Consider the following 21,163-nt stretch of genomic DNA (forward strand, 5'->3'; position numbering starts at 1 on the left):
ATCACACCAATTGCCTCGACATACACTACCTTCATCACACCAATTGATTCTTCATGCACTACCTTCATCACACTAATTGACTCTACATACACTCCCTTCATCACACCAATTGATTCTTCATGCACTACCTTCATCACACCAATTGACTCTACATTCACTGCCTTCATCACACCAAATGACTCTACATTCACTGTCTTCATCACACCAATTGACTCTACATGCACTGTCTTCATCACACCAATTGACTCTTCATACCCTGCTTTCATCACACCAATTCACCCTACATACACTACCTTCATCACATCAATTGACCCTACATACACTACCTTCATCACACCAATTGACTCTACATACACTACCTTCATCACACCAATTGACTCTACATACACTGCCTTCATCACACCAATTGACTCTTCATTCACTGCCTTCATCACACCAATTGACTCTACTTGCACTGCCTTCATCACACCAATTGATTCTTCATACACTACCTTCATCACACCAATTGATTCTACATGCACTGCCTTCATCACACCAATTGACTCTACATGCACTGCCTTCATCACACCAATTGACTCTTCATTCACTGCCTTCATCACACCAATTGATTCTTCATACACTACCTTCATCACACCAATTGACTCTTCATTCACTGCCTTCATCACACCAATTGACTCTACTTGCACTGCCTTCATCACAACAATTGATTCTTCATACACTACCTTCATCACACCAATTGACTCAACATGCACTGCCTTCATCACACCAATTGCCTCTTCATTCACTCCCTTCATCACACCAATTGACTCCACATACACCACCTTCATCACACCAATTGACTCTACATGCACTGCCTTCATCACACCAATTGACTCTTCATTCACTGCCTTCATCACACCAATTGACCCTACATATACTACCTTCATCACACCAATTGACTTCATTCACTGCCTTCATCACACCAATTGACTCTTCATTCACTACCTTCATCACACCAATTGACTCTTCATTCACTGCTTTCATCACACCAATTGACTCGACATACACTACCTTCATCACACCAATTGATTCTTCATGCACTACCTTCATCACACCAATTGATTCTTCATGCACTACCTTCATCACACCAATTGACCCTACATACACTACCTTCATCACACCAATTGACTCTACATACACTGCCTTCATCACACCAATTGACTCTACACTGCCATTATTGACTCTACATGCTTGATTTGATTCTTCATGCACTACCTTGATTGATTCGGTAGTGATTGGACAATGAACTTCATCACACCAATTGCAATGGTGTGATGAAGTTCATCACACCTTCACAGTGTATGTTCATCTACAGGCTGTTAGATGACCCAGGCTGTTAGGGTTACACCATCACACCAATTGATTGACAGTAAGACGCCCCGGCGAGGTTAATTTCATACAATTAACCCTATACACACCTTCATCACACTAATTGACTCTACATGCACTACCTTCATCACATCAACTCTACATGCACTCAACATCACGACCATGACCCTACATACATACGACCCTACATACACACATAGGACTCTAGACCCTATTGACTACATACACTGTCTTCATCACACCAATAAGACACCAATGTCTTATTGATTCTTCATACACTCCCTTCATCACACCAATTGATTCTTCATGCACTGCCTTCATCACACCAATTGACCCTACATACACTACCTTCATCACACCAATTGACCCTACATACACTACCTTCACCACACCAATTGACCCTACATACACTACCTTCATCACATCAATTGACCCTACATACACTACCTTCATCACACCAATTGACTTCATTCACTGCCTTCATCACACCAATTGACCCTACATACACCACCTTCATCACACCAATTGACTCTACATACACTGCCTTCATCACACCAATTGCCTCTTCATTCAATGCCTTCATCACACCAATTGACCCTACATACACTACCTTCATCACACCAATTGCCTCTTCATTCAATGCCTTCATCACACCAATTAACCCTACATACACTACCTTCATCACACCAATTGACTCTACTTGCACTGCCTTCATCACACCAATTGATTCTTCATACACTACCTTCATCACACCAATTGACTCTACATGCACTGCCTTCATCACACCAATTGACTCTACATACACTACCTTCATCACACTAATTGACTCTACATACACTGCTTTCATCACACCAATTGACCCTACATACACTGCCTTCATCACACTAATTGACTCTACATACACTACCTTCATCACACTAATTGACTCTACATACACTGCTTTCATCACACCAATTGACCCTACATACACTACCTTCATCACACTAATTGACTCTACATTCACTGCCTTCATCACACCAATTGACTCTACATACACTGTCTTCATCACACCAATTGACCCGACATACACTAACTTCATCACACTAATTGACTCTACATTCACTGCTTTCATCACACCAATTGACCCCACATACACTGCCTTCATCACACTAATTGACTCTACATACACTACCTTCATCACACTAATTGACTCTACATACACTGCTTTCATCACACCAATTGACCCTACATACACTACCTTCATCACACTAATTGACTCTACATTCACTGCCTTCATCACACCAATTGACTCTACATACACTGTCTTCATCACACCAATTGACCCTACATACACTACCTTCATCACACTAATTGACTCTACATTCACTGCTTTCATCACACCAATTGACCCTACATACACTGCCTTCATCACACTAATTGACTCTACATGCACTACCTTCATCACACTAATTGACTCTACATACACTGCTTTCATCACACCAATTGACCCTACATACACTACCTTCATCACACTAATTGACTCTACATTCACTGCCTTCATCACACCAATTGACTCTACATACACTGCCTTCATCACACTAATTGACTCTACATTCACTGCTTTCATCACACCAATTGACCCTACATACACTGTCTTCATCACACCAATTGACCCTACATACACTACCTTCATCACACTAATTGACTCTACACTCACTGCTTTCATCACACCAATTGACCCGACATACACTGCCTTCATCACACTAATTGACTCTACATGCACTACCTTCATCACACTAATTGACTCTACATACACTGCTTTCATCACACCAATTGACCCTACATACACTACCTTCATCACACTAATTGACTCTACATTCACTGCCTTCATCACACCAATTGACTCTACATGCACTGCCTTCATCACACCAATTGCCTCTTCATTCACTGCCTTCATCACACCAATTGACTCTTCATACACGACCTTCATCACACCAATCGACTCTTCATTCACTGCGTTCATCACACCAATTGACTCTACTTGCACTGCCTTCATCACACCAATTGATTCTTCATACACTACCTTCATCACACCAATTGACTCTACATGCACTGCCTTCATCACACCAATTGACTCTACATACACTGCCTTCATCACACCAATTGACTCTACATACACTCCCTTCATCACACCAATTGATTCTTCATGCACTACCTTCATCACACCAATTGACCCTACATACACTACCTTCATCACACCAATTGACCCTACATACACTACCTTCATCACACCAATTGACCCTACATACACTACCTTCATCACATCAATTGACCCTACATACACTACCTTCATCACACCAATTGACTCTACATGCACTGCCTTCATCACACCAATTGACTCTTCATTCACTGCCTTCATCACACCAATTGATTCTTCATACACTACCTTCATCACACCAATTGACTCTTCATTCACTGCCTTCATCACACCAATTGACTCTACTTGCACTGCCTTCATCACAACAATTGATTCTTCAGACACTACCTTCATCACACCAATTGACTCAACATGCACTGCCTTCATCACACCAATTGCCTCTTCATTCACTCCCTTCATCACACCAATTGACTCTACATACACCACCTTCATCACACCAATTGACTCTACATGCACTGCCTTCATCACACCAATTGACTCTTCATTCACTGCCTTCATCACACCAATTGACCCTACATATACTACCTTCATCACACCAATTGACTTCATTCACTGCCTTCATCACACCAATTGACTCTTCATTCACTACCTTCATCACACCAATTGACTCTTCATTCACTACCTTCATCACACCAATTGACTCTTCATTCACTGCTTTCATCACACCAATTGACTCGACATACACTACCTTCATCACACCAATTGATTCTTCATGCACTACCTTCATCACACCAATTGATTCTTCATGCACTACCTTCATCACACCAATTGACCCTACATACACTACCTTCATCACACCAATTGACTCTACATACACTGCCTTCATCACACCAATTGACTCTACATACACTCCCTTCATCACACCAATTGATTCTTCATGCACTGCCTTCATCACACCAATTGACCCTACATACACTACCTTCATCACACCAATTGACACTACATACACTACCTTCATCACACCAATTGACCCTACATACACTACCTTCATCACATCAATTGACCCTACATACACTACCTTCATCACACCAATTGACTTCATTCACTGCCTTCATCACACCAATTGACCCGACATACACCACCTTCATCACACCAATTGACTCTACATACACTGCCTTCATCACACCAATTGCCTCTTCATTCAATGCGTTCATCACACCAATTGACCCTACATACACTACCTTCATCACACCAATTGACTCTACTTGCACTGCCTTCATCACACCAATTGATTCTTCATACACTACCTTCATCACACCAATTGACTCTACATGCACTGCCTTCATCACACCAATTGACTCTACATACACTACCTTCATCACACTAATTGACTCTACATACACTGCTTTCATCACACCAATTGACCCTACATACACTGCCTTCATCACACTAATTGACTCTACATACACTACCTTCATCACACTAATTGACTCTACATACACTGCTTTCATCACACCAATTGACCCTACATACACTACCTTCATCACACTAATTGACTCTACATTCACTGCCTTCATCACACCAATTGACTCTACATACACTGTCTTCATCACACCAATTGACCCTACATACACTACCTTCATCACACTAATTGACTCTACATTCACTGCTTTCATCACACCAATTGACCCCACATACACTGCCTTCATCACACTAATTGACTCTACATACACTACCTTCATCACACTAATTGACTCTACATACACTGCTTTCATCACACCAATTGACCCTACATACACTACCTTCATCACACCAATTGACCCTACATACACTACCTTCATCACACCAATTGACCCTACATACACTACCTTCATCACACTAATTGACTCTACATTCACTGCCTTCATCACACCAATTGACTCTACATACACTGTCTTCATCACACCAATTGACCCTACATACACTACCTTCATCACACTAATTGACTCTACATTCACTGCTTTCATCACACCAATTGACCCTACATACACTGCCTTCATCACACTAATTGACTCTACATGCACTACCTTCATCACACTAATTGACCCTACATACACTGCTTTCATCACACCAATTGACCCTACATACACTACCTTCATCACACTAATTGACTCAACATTCACTGCCTTCATCACACCAATTGACTCTACATACACTGTCTTCATCACACCAATTGACTCTACATACACTGCTTTCATCACACCAATTGACCCTACATACACTACCTTCATCACACCAATTGACTCTTCATTCACTGCCTTCATCACACCAATTGACTCTACATACACTACCTTCATCACACTAATTGACTCTACATACACTACCTTCATCACACTAATTGACTCTTCATACACTACCTTCATCACACTAATTGACTCTACATACACTGCTTTCATCACACCAATTGACCCGACATACACTGCTTTCATCACACCAATTGACCCTACATACCCTGCCTTCATCACACTAATTGACTCTACATACACTACCTTCATCACACTAATTGACTCTACATACACTGCTTTCATCACACTAATTGACTCTACATACACTACCTTCATCACACTAATTGACTCTACATTCACTGCTTTCATCACACCAATTGACCCTACATACACTACCTTCATCACACTAATTGACTCTACATTCACTGCCTTCATCACACCAATTGACTCTACATACACTGCCTTCATCACACTAATTGACTCTACATTCACTGCTTTCATCACACCAATTGACCCTACATACACTACCTTCATCACACTAATTGACTCTACATACACTACCTTCATCACACCAATTGACTCTACATACACTGCCTTCATCACACTAATTGACTCTACATTCACTGCTTTCATCACACCAATTGACTCTACATACACTGCCTTCATCACACTAATTGACTCTACATTCACTGCCTTCATCACACCAATTGACCCTACATACACTACCTTCATCACACCAATTGACTCTTCATTCACTGCCTTCATCACACCAATTGACTCTACATACACTACCTTCATCACACTAATTGACCCTACATACACTGCTTTCATCACACCAATTGACCCTACATTCACTGCTTTCATCACACCAATTGACCCTACATACACTACCTTCATCACACCAATTGACTCTTCATTCACTGCCTTCATCACACCAATTGACTCTACATACACTACCTTCATCACACTAATTGACTCTACATACACTACCTTCATCACACTAATTGACTCTACATACACTACCTTCATCACACTAATTGACTCTACATACACTGCTTTCATCACACCAATTGACCCTACATACACTGCCTTCATCACACCAATTGACCCGACATACACTGCTTTCATCACACCAATTGACCCTACATACACTGCCTTCATCACACTAATTGACCCTACATACACTACCTTCATCACACTAATTGACTCTACATACACTACCTTCATCACACTAATTGACTCTACATACACTGCTTTCATCACACCAATTGACCCTACATACACTGCCTTCATCACACTAATTGACTCTACATACACTGCCTTCATCACACTAATTGACCCTACATACACTGCCTTCATCACACTAATTGACTCTACATACACTACCTTCATCACACTAATTGACTCTACATACACTACCTTCATCACACTAATTGACTCTACATACACTGCTTTCATCACACCAATTGACCCTACATACACTACCTTCATCACACTAATTGACTCTACATTCACTGCTTTCATCACACCAATTGACCCTACATACACTGCCTTCATCACACTAATTGACTCTACATACACTACCTTCATCACACTAATTGACTCTACATACACTGCTTTCATCACACCAATTGACCCTACATACACTGCCTTCATCACACTAATTGACTCTACATACACTACCTTCATCACACTAATTGACTCTACATACACTGCTTTCATCACACCAATTGACCCTACATACACTGCCTTCATCACACTAATTGACTCTACATACACTACCTTCATCACACCAATTGACTCTTCATTCACTGCTTTCATCACACCAATTGACTCTTCATTCACTGCCTTCTTCTTAGATGCTTCAGTTTCATTGAACGTTCATTTTTCTTCCGGATGTTTAACTGTGTTCTCGGTGATGAGTAATTGTTTTCGTTTCCATTGGTTTTCCCCACTGCTGCTCTCTTCAATCCCTTTATTATCTTGACCATGAATTGCCAGAGATGCAAAATATGCATATCGCCTGGTGTTGGCTTAATGGTTAGGGTGGTGGGCTTAGGAACCGAGTATCCTGAGTTCAAATCCCACTCGGCTGTTGAATTAATACCAGGTGGGGTTGACTCTGCCTGTCATCCTTCCGAGGTCGGCAAAATGAGTGCCAGCATGCTGGTATCCTGTGTCGGAGTGGCGACCCGTCCAGGATTGTGCCCAATAGCCAAGGAGACTGCTTCGGCAGCACCAACGCTCTGCACAGAGTATGGTCCCAGTGGATGGAAAATATGCATTCCTCTCTCATCATTGAGCATTTGATTGAAATTGAAGCACTAAAGAGAAAAAGCAAATTTGCGGGTACATTTAACTGATGTTCGGGCTAACAAGGAAAAAACAAAAAGGAAAAGGCAAAGTATTAACCACATTGTAGTGGTGTTGAAATTGGACACGCGTGGAATTTCAGTTCATTATCGTGGTTAATCACCAGGTAATTACACCTTTTCCACACTCCGTGTTATTGCCTGACAGATCGTGGCATTTCTTTATTTTCAAAACATATTTGTACATTGTGAATTTTTTTTTATCCACGAAAGGTGATCCATGAATGTGCTGCATCGACGGTGAGCCTCAGAATGATGAGCGGTCCATTGCGTTTCTTTTGCAATGCATGATGGGCTTGACACGGAACATAAACTGAATGTGGATGAACAATGATGACTTGCAGACATTTGCTTTTTGGACAACTGATTCTCACACACACACACACACACACACACACACACACACACACACACACACACACACACACACACACACACACACACACACACACACACACACACACACACACACACACACACACACACACACACACCATTGCCTATTCCAGAGTTCTAATTTGCTGATCGATGAACCTATGGGAAGATTAGTGTTGGAATTTCTACTATTCACTGTTTTTATCACTCACTACAGCTGATCAAATTGCTCGGTCGTCTCCATCAAGGCACAGCTGATCAAATTGCTCTGTAGTCTCTGTCAAGTCACAGCTGATCAAATTGCTCGGTAGTCTCTGTCAAGGCACAACTGATCAAATTACTCGGTAGTCTCCAGCAAGGCACAGCTGATCAAATTGCTCGTTAGTCTCTATCAAGGAACAGCTGATCAAATTGCAAGGTAGTGTCTGTCAAGGCACAACTGATCAAATTGTTTGGTAGTCTCTATCAAGGAACAGCTGATCAAATTGCAAGGTAGTGTCTGTCTAGACACAGCTGATCAAATTGCTCAGTAGTGTCTGTCAAGGCACAACTGATCAAATTGCTCGGTAGTCTCTGTCAAGGCACAACTGATCAAATTGTTTGGTAGTCTCTATCAAGGAACAGCTGATCAAATTGTTTGATAGTCTCTATCAAGGCACAGCTGATCAAATTGCTCGGTAGTCTCTGTCAAGGCACAGCTGATCAAATTGTTTGATAGTCTCTATCAAGGCACAGCTGATCAAATTGCTCGGTCGTCTCCATCAAGGCACAGCTGATAAAATTGCTCTGTAGTCTCCATCAAGGCGCAGCTGATCAAATTGCTCGGTAGTCTCTATCAAGGCGCAGCTGATCAAATTGTTTGATAGTCTCTATCAAGGCACAGTTGATCAAATTGCTCTGTAGTCTCTGTCAAGGCACAACTGATCAAATTGCTCGGTAGTCTCTAGCATGGCACAGCTGATCAAATTGCTCGTTAGTCTCTATCGAGACACAGCTGATCAAATTGCTCGGTATTCTCTGTCAAGGCGCAACTGATCAAATTGCTCGGTAGTCTCTGTCAAAGCACATTTGATCAAATTGCTCGGTAGTCTCTGTCAAGGCACAGTTGATCAAATTGCTCGGTCGTCTCTATCAAGGCACAGTTGATCAAATTGCTCGGTAGTCTCGATCAAGGCACAGTTTATCACATTGCTCTGTGGTCTCTATCAAGGCACAATTGATGAAATTGCTCGTTAGTCTCTATCAAGGCACAGTTGATCAAATTGCTCGGTCATCTCTGTCAAGGCACAGTTGATAAAATTGCTCTGTAGTCTCTGTCAAGGCACAACTGATCAAATTGCTCTGTAGTCTCTGTCAAGTCACAGCTGATCAAATTGCTCGGTAGTCTCTGTCAAGGCACAACTGATCAAATTACTCGGTAGTCTCTAGCAAGGCACAGCTGATCAAATTGCTCGTTAGTCTCTATCAAGGAACAGCTGATCAAATTGCAAGGTAGTGTCTGTCAAGGCACAACTGATCAAATTGTTTGGTAGTCTCTATCAAGGAACAGCTGATCAAATTGCAAGGTAGTGTCTATCTAGACACAGCTGATCAAATTGCTCAGTAGTGTCTGTCAAGGCACAACTGATCAAATTGCTCGGTAGTCTCTGTCAAGGCACAACTGATCAAATTGTTTGGTAGTCTCTATCAAGGAACAGCTGATCAAATTGTTTGATAGTCTCTATCAAGGCACAGCTGATCAAATTGCTCGGTAGTCTCTGTCAAGGCACAGCTGATCAAATTGTTTGATAGTCTCTATCAAGGCACAGCTGATCAAATTGCTCGGTCGTCTCCATCAAGGCACAGCTGATAAAATTGCTCTGTAGTCTCCATCAAGGCGCAGCTGATCAAATTGCTCGGTAGTCTCTATCAAGGCACAGCTGATAAAATTGCTCTGTAGTCTCCATCAAGGCGCAGCTGATCAAATTGCTCGGTAGTCTCTGTCAAAGCACATTTGATCAAATTGCTCGGTAGTCTCTGTCAAGGCACAGTTGATCAAATTGCTCGGTCGTCTCTATCAAGGCACAGTTGATCAAATTGCTCGGTAGTCTCGATCAAGGCACAGTTGATCACATTGCTCTGTGGTCTCTATCAAGGCACAATTGATGAAATTGCTCGTTAGTCTCTATCAAGGCACAGTTGATCAAATTGCTCGGTCATCTCTGTCAAGGCACAGTTGATAAAATTGCTCTGTAGTCTCTGTCAAGGCACAACTGATCAAATTGCTCTGTAGTCTCTGTCAAGTCACAGCTGATCAAATTGCTCGGTAGTCTCTGTCAAGGCACAACTGATCAAATTACTCGGTAGTCTCTAGCAAGGCACAGCTGATCAAATTGCTCGTTAGTCTCTATCAAGGAACAGCTGATCAAATTGCAAGGTAGTGTCTGTCAAGGCACAACTGATCAAATTGTTTGGTAGTCTCTATCAAGGAACAGCTGATCAAATTGCAAGGTAGTGTCTATCTAGACACAGCTGATCAAATTGCTCAGTAGTGTCTGTCAAGGCACAACTGATCAAATTGCTCGGTAGTCTCTGTCAAGGCACAGCTGATCAAATTGTTTGATAGTCTCTATCAAGGCACAGCTGATCAAATTGCTCGGTCGTCTCCATCAAGGCACAGCTGATAAAATTGCTCTGTAGTCTCCATCAAGGCGCAGCTGATCAAATTGCTCGGTAGTCTCTATCAAGGCGCAGCTGATCAAATTGTTCGATAGTCTCTATCAAGGCACAGTTGATCAAATTGCTCTGTAGTCTCTGTCAAGGCACAACTGATCAAATTGCTCGGTAGTCTCTAGCATGGCACAGCTGATCAAATTGCTCGTTAGTCTCTATCGAGACACAGCTGATCAAATTGCTCGATATTCTCTGTCAAGGCGCAACTGATCAAATTACTCGGTAGTCTCTATCAAGGAACAGCTGATCAAATTGTTTGATAGTCTCTATCAAGGCACAGCTGATCAAATTGCTCGGTCGTCTCCATCAAGGCACAGCTGATAAAATTGCTCTGTACTCTCCATCAAGGCGCAGCTGATCAAATTGCCTGGTAGTCTCTATCAAGGCTCAGCTGATCAAATTGTTCGATAGTCTCTATCAAGGCACAGTTGATCAAATTGCTCTGTAGTCTCTGTCAAGGCACAACTGATCAAATTGCTCGGTAGTCTCTAGCATGGCACAGCTGATCAAATTGTTCGATAGTCTCTATCAAGGCACAGTTGATCAAATTGCTCTGTAGTCTCTGTCAAGGCACAACTGATAAAATTGCTCTGTAGTCTCTATCAAGGCGCAGCTGATCAAATTGCTCGGTAGTCTCTATCAAGGCGCAGCTGATCAAATTGTTCGATAGTCTCTATCAAGGCACAGTTGATCAAATTGCTCTGTAGTCTCTGTCAAGGCACAACTGATCAAATTGCTCGGTAGTCTCTAGCATGGCACAGCTGATCAAATTGCTCGTTAGTCTCTATCGAGACACAGCTGATCAAATTGCTCGATATTCTCTGTCAAGGCGCAACTGATCAAATTACTCGGTAGTCTCTGTCAAAGCACATTTGATCAAATTGCTCGGTAGTCTCTGTCAAGGCACAGTTGATCAAATTGCTCGGTCGTCTCTATCAAGGCACAGTTGATCAAATTGCTCGGTAGTCTCGATCAAGGCACAGTTGATCACATTGCTCTGTGGTCTCTATCAAGGCACAATTGATGAAATTGCTCGTTAGTCTCTATCAAGGCACAGTTGATCAAATTGCTCGGTCATCTCTGTCAAGGCACAGTTGATAAAATTGCTCTGTAGTCTCTGTCAAGGCACAACTGATCAAATTGCTCTGTCGTCTCTGTCAAGGCACAACTGATCAAATTGCTCAGTAGTCTCTGTCAAGGCACAACTGATCAAATTACTCGGTAGTCTCCAGCAAGGCACAGCTGATCAAATTGCTCGTTAGTCTCTATCAAGGAACAGCTGATCAAATTGCAAGGTATTGTCTGTCAAGGCACAACTGATCAAATTGTTTGGTAGTCTCTATCAAGGAACAGCTGATCAAATTGCAAGGTAGTGTCTGTCTAGACACAGCTGATCAAATTGCTCAGTAGTGTCTGTCAAGGCACAACTGATCAAATTGCTCGGTAGTCTCTGTCAAGGCACAACTGATCAAATTGTTTGGTAGTCTCTATCAAGGAACAGCTGATCAAATTGTTTGATAGTCTCTATCAAGGCACAGCTGATCAAATTGCTCGGTAGTCTCTGTCAAGGCACAGCTGATCAAATTGTTTGATAGTCTCTATCAAGGCACAGCTGATCAAATTGTTCGATAGTCTCTATCAAAGCACAGCTGATCAAATTGATCGGTTGTCTCTGTCAAGGCACAATTGATCAAATTGCTCGGTAGTCTCTGTCAAGGCACAGTTGATCAAATTGATCGGTCGTCTCTGTCAAGGCACAATTGATCAAATTGCTCGGTAGTCTCTGTCAAGGCACAGTTGATCAAATTGCTCGGTAGTTTCTTTCAAGGCACAGTTGATCAAATTGATCCGTAGTCTCTATCAAGGCACAGTTGATCAAATTGCTCGGTATTCCCTGTCAAGGCACAGCTGATCAAATTGCTCGGTAGTCTCTATGAACCTCAACCCACCCTTGACATTTCCTTCCATTTCCCTTTTGTTTCTGTGTTTTTCTTTGTTGGTGTTAAATTACTCCCCTTGTTTGGTCTTGCCCAGAATTTTTTTTTATCCATTAGTCATGTACAAGATGGTGAAATCTTTTTTTTTCCATCCTCCATCCCTCTCCTTGTTCATTCAGTTCGTCGGTGGAAGTCCTCGTGAAAGCATCTCTCGTGTGTCGATCGCTACTTTACCTCGTGTTTTCACCTTGATTTGTGCTGGTTTTTTTTTACTCATCTTGTGTTTTAATTAATAACAAAAAAGCAATCCGATCACTTGGTGTGACGGACCGTCGGGCAAGGATTTAATTTCACAGAAAAACCGGTTGTAATTTGGAATATCCATGATTACCTCAGCCCGATGCGTTTGATGAAAGTGATTGTGGTTCTGGGGGCATCATGTTTGATGAGCTGCCCTGGGGACAGCGCTCTCGCAAAGTGCGCGCGCGATCGGAACCCAGGCCAGAGCTCGAGCCTGTGTGGACCTTTGGATGTGATTGTACCAGTTTACATACGATACACCGCCACCGAAGGTCATTTACTCATCTTATTTTACCTTAAACATGGGGAATTTCAGTTGAAAGTGGGTTTTCTTGGGGTCCAGGAACGGATTAATTCACCTTCCATTATTTCTTATTGCGAAAATAGTTTTGGAATCTTATTTTTTTTTTGCAATCCGAACAGCCTCCTGGAACAAATTAAATTGGGATTCTGGGGGCACCACTGTATAGGCAAACACCTATACTTCGATCTCTAGCGGTAGCGCACGGTGGACGCACGGTCAACGCAGACTGCCACGGAGGCCGTACGTAGGACGCACGGCAGGCGTAGGGGAACCGTGCGCCGACCCTGCGTTGCCCGCAGGTAGTCACACAGACCGCAAGGCCACCATACGTTGAACACAGGGACGCTTTAGGACTACCCTACGGCGACCGTGGAAATAGTGTGGCCGCCGTAATTTTTTGGCGGTTGGCAAAATTCATTTTTCATTCATAAGAGCCTACGGCAGCCGCACGAATAACGTAAGCCCACCGTACGCCCTACGTACGGTCGACGTGGAACACATCCTCGTCACAGCTTGGCTTGTCGATTTGCTACAGCCAACGTAGAAATGAAAAAAGTTATAACTCCGTGCTATAATTCCACGGCGACCCCTCCGGCCTGTAAAAGATAGCCATACGGCGTAGGGCCACCCTGAGGCCACCTCAGAAACTCTGCAGCCGCCGCACGTTTCTGTCAATTCAGGGGGGGGGGTACGGCCGCCGTATCCTAGCCGTAGAGCAAATGTGACTTCGGCCTTACTCTCACTCTTATTTCCACCCAGTCTTCATTCTCCTCTCTGGCCCCTTCCCATATTACTGTACTTTCATTTTAGAACCATCCCCTCCCCCTCTCCTGTTCCCAATCTGTTTTGCTGATTGCCATCCTCTTGAATGTGTCAGTGCCATTGTAGCATTCCCTAAGCAGAGAATGCACTCCGATTGTTAGTTATGTTGTTCCTCCTCTCACAAGTTGTCACGATGACCATTTGGAATTTGGACAGTGTCCTGTCACACAGTGGTCTGTTTTTTTTTTTCTAAATAGACTGTCTAATATTAACTGTCCACCAGCAAGTGATTTGTGCATCAGACTACCAGTTTAACGTCCTTCTGAAGGACTGCACGCTCACTGCTGTAACATGCTGTCAATCACCAGGGTGACAGTTCATCAGTTTTAGAATCAAATCAAGATGAGATGGGTAAAAGGTGAGCACTCCACTCTACACCCACCCCTCCACCACCTGCCCCTGTAAAATGTAATGAACATTTGGCCTCTTCTGTAATTTTTAGGTTCACCCTTAAATGGAAAAACAATTGTTGAAACATTTTTCTGCCCTACCTTTATTTTTCGGCATCACAAAAAGCCCTTGCGTGCCACTTTGTTCTCGCAATGCCATTCTGCATTGCTTGCGATATGCAATTTCATCGAAAAGGGTTCGAGGGAAAATCTGAGCATAACCAGCTTATAATGAACACATTTGCAAGTTGTAAAACAAAGTAGCAAGGCTTTATGTTGTGTTTAACTGCAATGTAATTGGTGTTAAAATTCTAGGGAGGTTTGAATTATTATTCGGCGTTGGTATATAACTGTAAGGATAGCTCGTTTTAAGTGGCAGGATAGCTCTGAAATGGATTCTTCCTCAATGGAAGCATAAGCTTCCTGCGTCTTCTTCTTCTCGGAGCGTTGCCTTCGGTAAGCTTTGTTGTAAAATCATGTCTTTTGAAGAAGAAGTCAAGCTGGCAGTCCCATCTGAAATCTTCATTGTGGGAAAACAACGTGTGGCATCTTTTGATTACCATGATGTTGACCGCTCATGAAAGACCCTACCGATAGTTTAAGGTCAATAAGTTGACCCTATTCCTGCTTCGATAACGTTTTCTTGAAAGCACAACAGGGTTGACCTCACTTTGGACCCTTCTCTCATTATACAGCTCGAATATTCTAGGTCGTCGGTCTAAGTGCAGGTTTCATGTTTCCAAAGCGGTCTTTTTTGAAGCACCATGCGACCTTGTATGGTGCTGATGGATCAGCCATCACGAGCTCTGTGGAACACAGATCTTGTGTAATAACTATTCACCAACCAGTCATTTATGAGCTCTTATTTATACCATGCCTTGCTGTATACATATTGTGCACGGCAATGTCCTTCTCAAATGCACGTCAGGGCAACAAGAGTATAAAGAAATATACTGTACTTTATTGTTCAAAATACACAGCACTACGTTGCAATTTCCATTATAATTGTAATCCTTGATACGATAGAATAACCGAAGGTGTTTGCCTGTTGGCCTATATACATGGACAGTGGTGGTGTCATCACAACTGTGCATTGATTGCCAACCCCCTCTCCCTTGCTCCTCCGTCCCATGCCCGCCCATGCCCTTGTCTCCTCACCACCTGAGCGTGAGCCAGGGAATGGGCAGATGAGGACCCCTTTCGGGTTAAAGGTCGAGCACTATACCAAACTCTCACTGGCCTCTGTGCACTCAAATAGCATAACAAAACTCAAATAGCATATTCCAATGCTGTCATGATCGTAAGAAAAATAAATATAAATTTTTTCAGATGTTCTTTAAAAACAAACAAACAGAAAATAAAAAAAACATGAGAACTGTTGTTCAAACTCATGAGAGTTTTTATGCACTTGATATTTCCTTGATTATGTAGGAAGGTATTTTTATTTATTTATTTATTTTGCAGCGAGGTGCATCCTGATCCTCAGTTTCTCATCCACCTGAAGTTTTGGTTGATTCCCGTAGATGTTAAGCACCATTTGCAGGGTTGGCTCAATCAAACATCACAGCTATGGCTTTAGAAAGTCCCTTTGGCCGATAATACTCCTCCATTGCCTCCTCTTCGCTTTCCGATGCCACACATAGGCAGGAACTTCTTAACAAGGCCAGGTGTTATTAATGGCACTGCCTGCGTCACTTGCCTGAAATCTAACGCCTTGCCACGTCCAACAATGGAAGAGTGATATGGCTTTGCAATTTTCCAGCATCGAGCTTCCAAAAGTACTGGACACACGCTCGTTATGAACCTGTCGCAACTTGAGTTTTATTATAAGGCAGTCGGTCCTTGTCATGTCGCTAAGCTTCCAGCACGTCGTCGGAGCACCTTCCATCCACCACCACCGATCCGTCCCGCATTCCGCTACTCTCCTGCCTGGAATGCGAGCCTATAGCCTATGATGGAATGCGACCGAAACATTCCTCTGTTTGCTGTGTTGTTGTTTTTTTTTCTTCTCAATGTACTGCAGAAATTGTCTGCACAAGAATTGGCCGATCCTGGTGATTAACGGCTACCCTGCAATTTTAACAGCTACTGCAGATGCTTGCTGTGCATCATCCTGCTTACTAATGCAATGCATATGCAAACAAAAACATTCTCTAGATTATGAAGAAGTCCCACTGTGCTGAAGCCAAAGCCTCAACATAATTTCTGGGAGGGAAATTGTAATTTGAAAAGCTTTCAAATGAAGTGCACACTATTTGGGGATTGGAGGGGGTGATGGAGACAAAGTGGAGGAGGAAAGCGATACAAAGACCAGTCGTAATTGCATTGTGTGTTGCCTGTTTTGGGGGTTCGTTGTGTATTGTCTGTGTTGGGGGTTTGTTGTGTATTGTCTGTGTTTGGCATTCATTGTGTATTGTCTGTGTTTGAGATTCTTTGTGTATTGTCTGTGAAGGAGATTCATTGTGCATTGTTGGTGTTGAGGGTTCGTTGTGTATTTTCTGTGGTTTTTTTTTTTGTGTACAATGTCAAGGCTCATATGCGAGCGAACACACAGAAACACACAACAAGGGGAGCAGGAGACAAGGGGTGGGAGAGGGAAGACAAAAAAGTGTGGAACAGACACATGAGGAGATCTGTGGAAGGGAGGGGGATGGAGCGGGGTACACAGGGAAACAAGATGGACACTACAGGGATTTTCAGGTCATTACACAACAAGGACTTTCAGGTCCTTGCACAACAGGGACTTTCAGGTCCTTGCACAACAGGGACTTTCAGGTCCTTGCTCAACAGGGACTTTCAGGTCCTTGCACAACAGGGACTTTCAGGAAGGAAAGCAGGGAATATGAAGGTGATGGATTTTGGGTGGATTAGCGGGGGTAGAAAAGATCGTGGTTTTGGATGGGGGAAGATAAGAGATGATTGTAAACAGCTGTTTTGAAGACCTGGAGGAATAGTGGGATTGAAGAGAGTGTGGAAGCTTGTTCCAAAGGTGGGGAAAAAGAGGAATGAAAGAGTGAAGGTGAGTAGTGATTCTTGATTTTGGTAGTTTTGCCAAAAGGGGGTTGCTGGCAGACCTTGAGCATCCTGCAGCAATATGGGGGTGGGAGGTTCATATCGCAGACAGAGCATGGCGGGGGGGGGGGGGGTGCGGGCGAGACCGTAGAGGAGACTGTACAAGATAGAAAGATCACCAACCTCCCGGTGAGAGAGCGGGAGATACCAATGATCTTAAATGCCTTGGTTTACACAGCGTGAAGCCAAGAAAGATGAGAGGCAGGAGCACCAGCCCAGAGGAGGGGGGCAGTACTCCATCAGGCTGTGGACAAAAGCTTTTGTTTGTGGTCAAGAGCTCAGATGTTTCAAGGAAGGACTTTGCATGATGGAGGATGTCCAGTTGACAACTGGCTTTCGAGGCCAGGTTGGAAGTGTGGCTTTCCCATGAAAAATCATGGCAGATAGTGAGATCCAGAAGCTTGAATGAAAGGACTTCTTCAAGAGGATTGTTGAGAAAGTAGACGGGGGAGGGGATGGGGGCTGGGGGGGGTTTCAGACGGTCCTTTCGGAGAGACATCGTGAGACTGTGAGATTTGTCAGGGTTGAAAGACATGTTCCACGTGTTGGACCAGCTTGTGATTTTATCCAGATCTGCAGAAAATGAAAAGGCTGCTGCTTGCCGATCTGAGGGATGACAGATGGGACGGCAGAGGGTGGTGTCATCCGCAAAGAGATAAAGAGGATTTTCCAGAGAGTCAGAGAGATCATTGATGAAAACCAGAACAAGAACAGGGCCCAGTGCACTACCTTGAGGAACTACAGCCTGGACAGGAAGAGGGTACAAGAGAACTCCATTTAGGGCCTCATGTTGGCCGCGACAGGAGAGGAAGTTTGCAAGCCATGATTGTAGATGTTTGGAGCGATTGGACCGATTGGAGCGGTTGCAGAACCGCAGATATTTTCAGGGAAATTGGGCAAAATCAGATCCAGAAGAGATGGAGTGCCATTGGTTCAGATCTGGGTGAGGAAGTTGACATATTGAGTCAGTTCCAATGAGTCGCTGAAGTGCCTTGGCAGGTGAGAGAGGTACTGACACCTAGCCAACTGGCATGATGACAGTTGAAGTCACCACATATGAGAATGAAATAGTTGGGATGAGAGGGTAAAAGTTAGTCCATGTTTTTGGAGAGTGAGATGTAAATGGAGTCATCACTGTTTAGTGGACAATGCAACACACATATAAACATGAGGTGGGAGTGGAGGGGAAGCCGTAGCAAGAGGTATTCCTGGGGGTGTGGATGAGAGAGGGCATTGCATGGAGAGTGAGGAATCGAGTCTTTGATGAAGAGAGTAACTCTGCCACCAGGACGAGGCTCAGGTCTGTCATACTGGAGGAGGGAGTAATCAGGGAGATACTCGGAAGTCAGAGACGTCTTGAAGGAAGAAAGTTTCTGTAAGCAGGTTATGTCTGATTTGTCAATGGCAACCTGGATGGATAGATGGGGGTTTGTTGTGTATTATCTGTGTTTGGCATTCATTGTGTATTGTCTGTGTTGAGGATTCATTGTGTATTGTCTGTGTTGGTGATTATTTGTGGATTGGTTGTTGGGGATTCATTTTGTATCATCTGTGTTGTTGATTTGTTGTGTGTTGGCTGTGTTGGCGATTCGTTTAGTATTATCTGTGATGGGGATTCATTTTGTATTATTTATGATGGGGATTCGTTGTGTGTTGGCTGTGTTGTGGATTTGTTGTGTGTTGTTTGTGTTGTGTGTTGGCTGTGTTGGCGATTCGTTGTGCATTGGCTGTGTTGGGGATTTGTTGTGCGTTGGCTGTGTTTGGGATTTGTTGTGCATTGGTTTTGCTGGGGATTTTTGTGCATTGGCTGTGTTGGGGATTTGTTGTGCGTTGGCTGTGTTTGGGACTTGTTGTGCATTGGTTTTGCTGGGGATTTTTGTGCATTGGCTGTGTTGGGGATTTGTTGTGGTTTGGCTGTGTTGGGGATTTTTTGTGCATTGGCTGTGTTGGGGATTTGTTGTGCGTTGGCTGTGTTTGGGATTTGTTGTGCATTGGCTGTGTTGGGGATTTGTTGTGGTTTGACTGTGTTGGGGATTTTGTTGTGCATTGGCTGTGTTGGGGATTTGTTGTGTGTTGGCTGTGTTGGGGATTTGTTGTGGTTTGGCTGTGTTGGGGATTTGTTGTGTGTTGGCTGTGTTGGGGATTTGTTGTGGTTTGGCTGTGTTGGAGATTTGTTGTGTGTTGACTGTGTTGGGGATTCGTTGTGCATTGGCTGTGTTGGGAGTTCGTTGTGCGTTGGCTGTGTTGGGGATTCGTTGTGCGCTGGCTGTGTTGGGGATTCGTTGTGCGTTGGTTGTGTTGGGGATTTGTTGTGCATTGGCTGTGTTGGGGATTCATTGTGTGTTGGCTGTGTTGGGGATTCATTGTGTGTTGGCTGTGTTGGTGATTTGTTGTGTGTTGGCTGTGTTGGGAGTTTGTTGTCTGTTGGCTGTGTTGGGGATTCGTTGTGCATTGGATGTGTTGCGCGTTCTTTGTGCGTTGGCTGTGTTGGGGATTCATTGTGTGTTGGCTGTGTTGGGGATTCATTGTGTGTTGGCTGTGTTGGGGATTCATTGTGTGTTGGCTGTGTTGGGGATTCATTGTGTGTTGGCTGTGTTGGGGATTCATTGTGCGTTGGCTGTGTTGGTGATTTGTTGTGCATTGGCTGTGCTGGGGATTCATTGTGTTTTGTCGGTGTTGTCGATTCTAAAGTGCTTCTTGTGCAAATTGTCGTTGTTGTTATTTGATTTTGGCACTGAAAATGCACTGGCATGTACTTATGACATACATCTTCTTTGTTTAATGGTTGATTAAAGACAAACAGGATATTACCATTTTCCTATAACAGTCACAACAATGCCTCGCTCTTCAATGTGAAAATGTTCATCATGGAGGAGTGTTGTTTGGGTACATGGCCAAAGGTAAACCTCGGTTATACGCTATAAACTGTCAAAGTCATTGTCTTTAAACAGTTGAACAAACCAAATATATATTTATTTCATTTAGATAAATAAATGGTGCAATAAATAATTGAAATATGGCAAATTATACAATTTTCAACATGTTCTCCTTCGTTTAAGCATTTATCCTCATAAATCCCTCCCTCCAAACCTGCCCCCTGAAACCCCCACT

The 21,163-nt window shown here is 43.2% G+C and overlaps 1 protein-coding gene across 1 annotated transcript in view; it reads left to right on the plus strand.

The window, feature by feature from the left end:
* LOC147033942 (dedicator of cytokinesis protein 1-like) overlaps positions 1–21,163 on the plus strand; it is a 681,090-nt gene that overhangs the window by 340,092 nt on the left and 319,835 nt on the right. The gene's annotated exons all lie outside the window — the stretch shown is intronic.

The sequence above is a fragment of the Eptatretus burgeri genome, chromosome 1 (assembly GCF_056783735.1).
Source record: "Eptatretus burgeri isolate ZD-2024b chromosome 1, Ebu_testis_v1, whole genome shotgun sequence".
Lineage (NCBI taxonomy): Eukaryota > Metazoa > Chordata > Myxini > Myxiniformes > Myxinidae > Eptatretus > Eptatretus burgeri.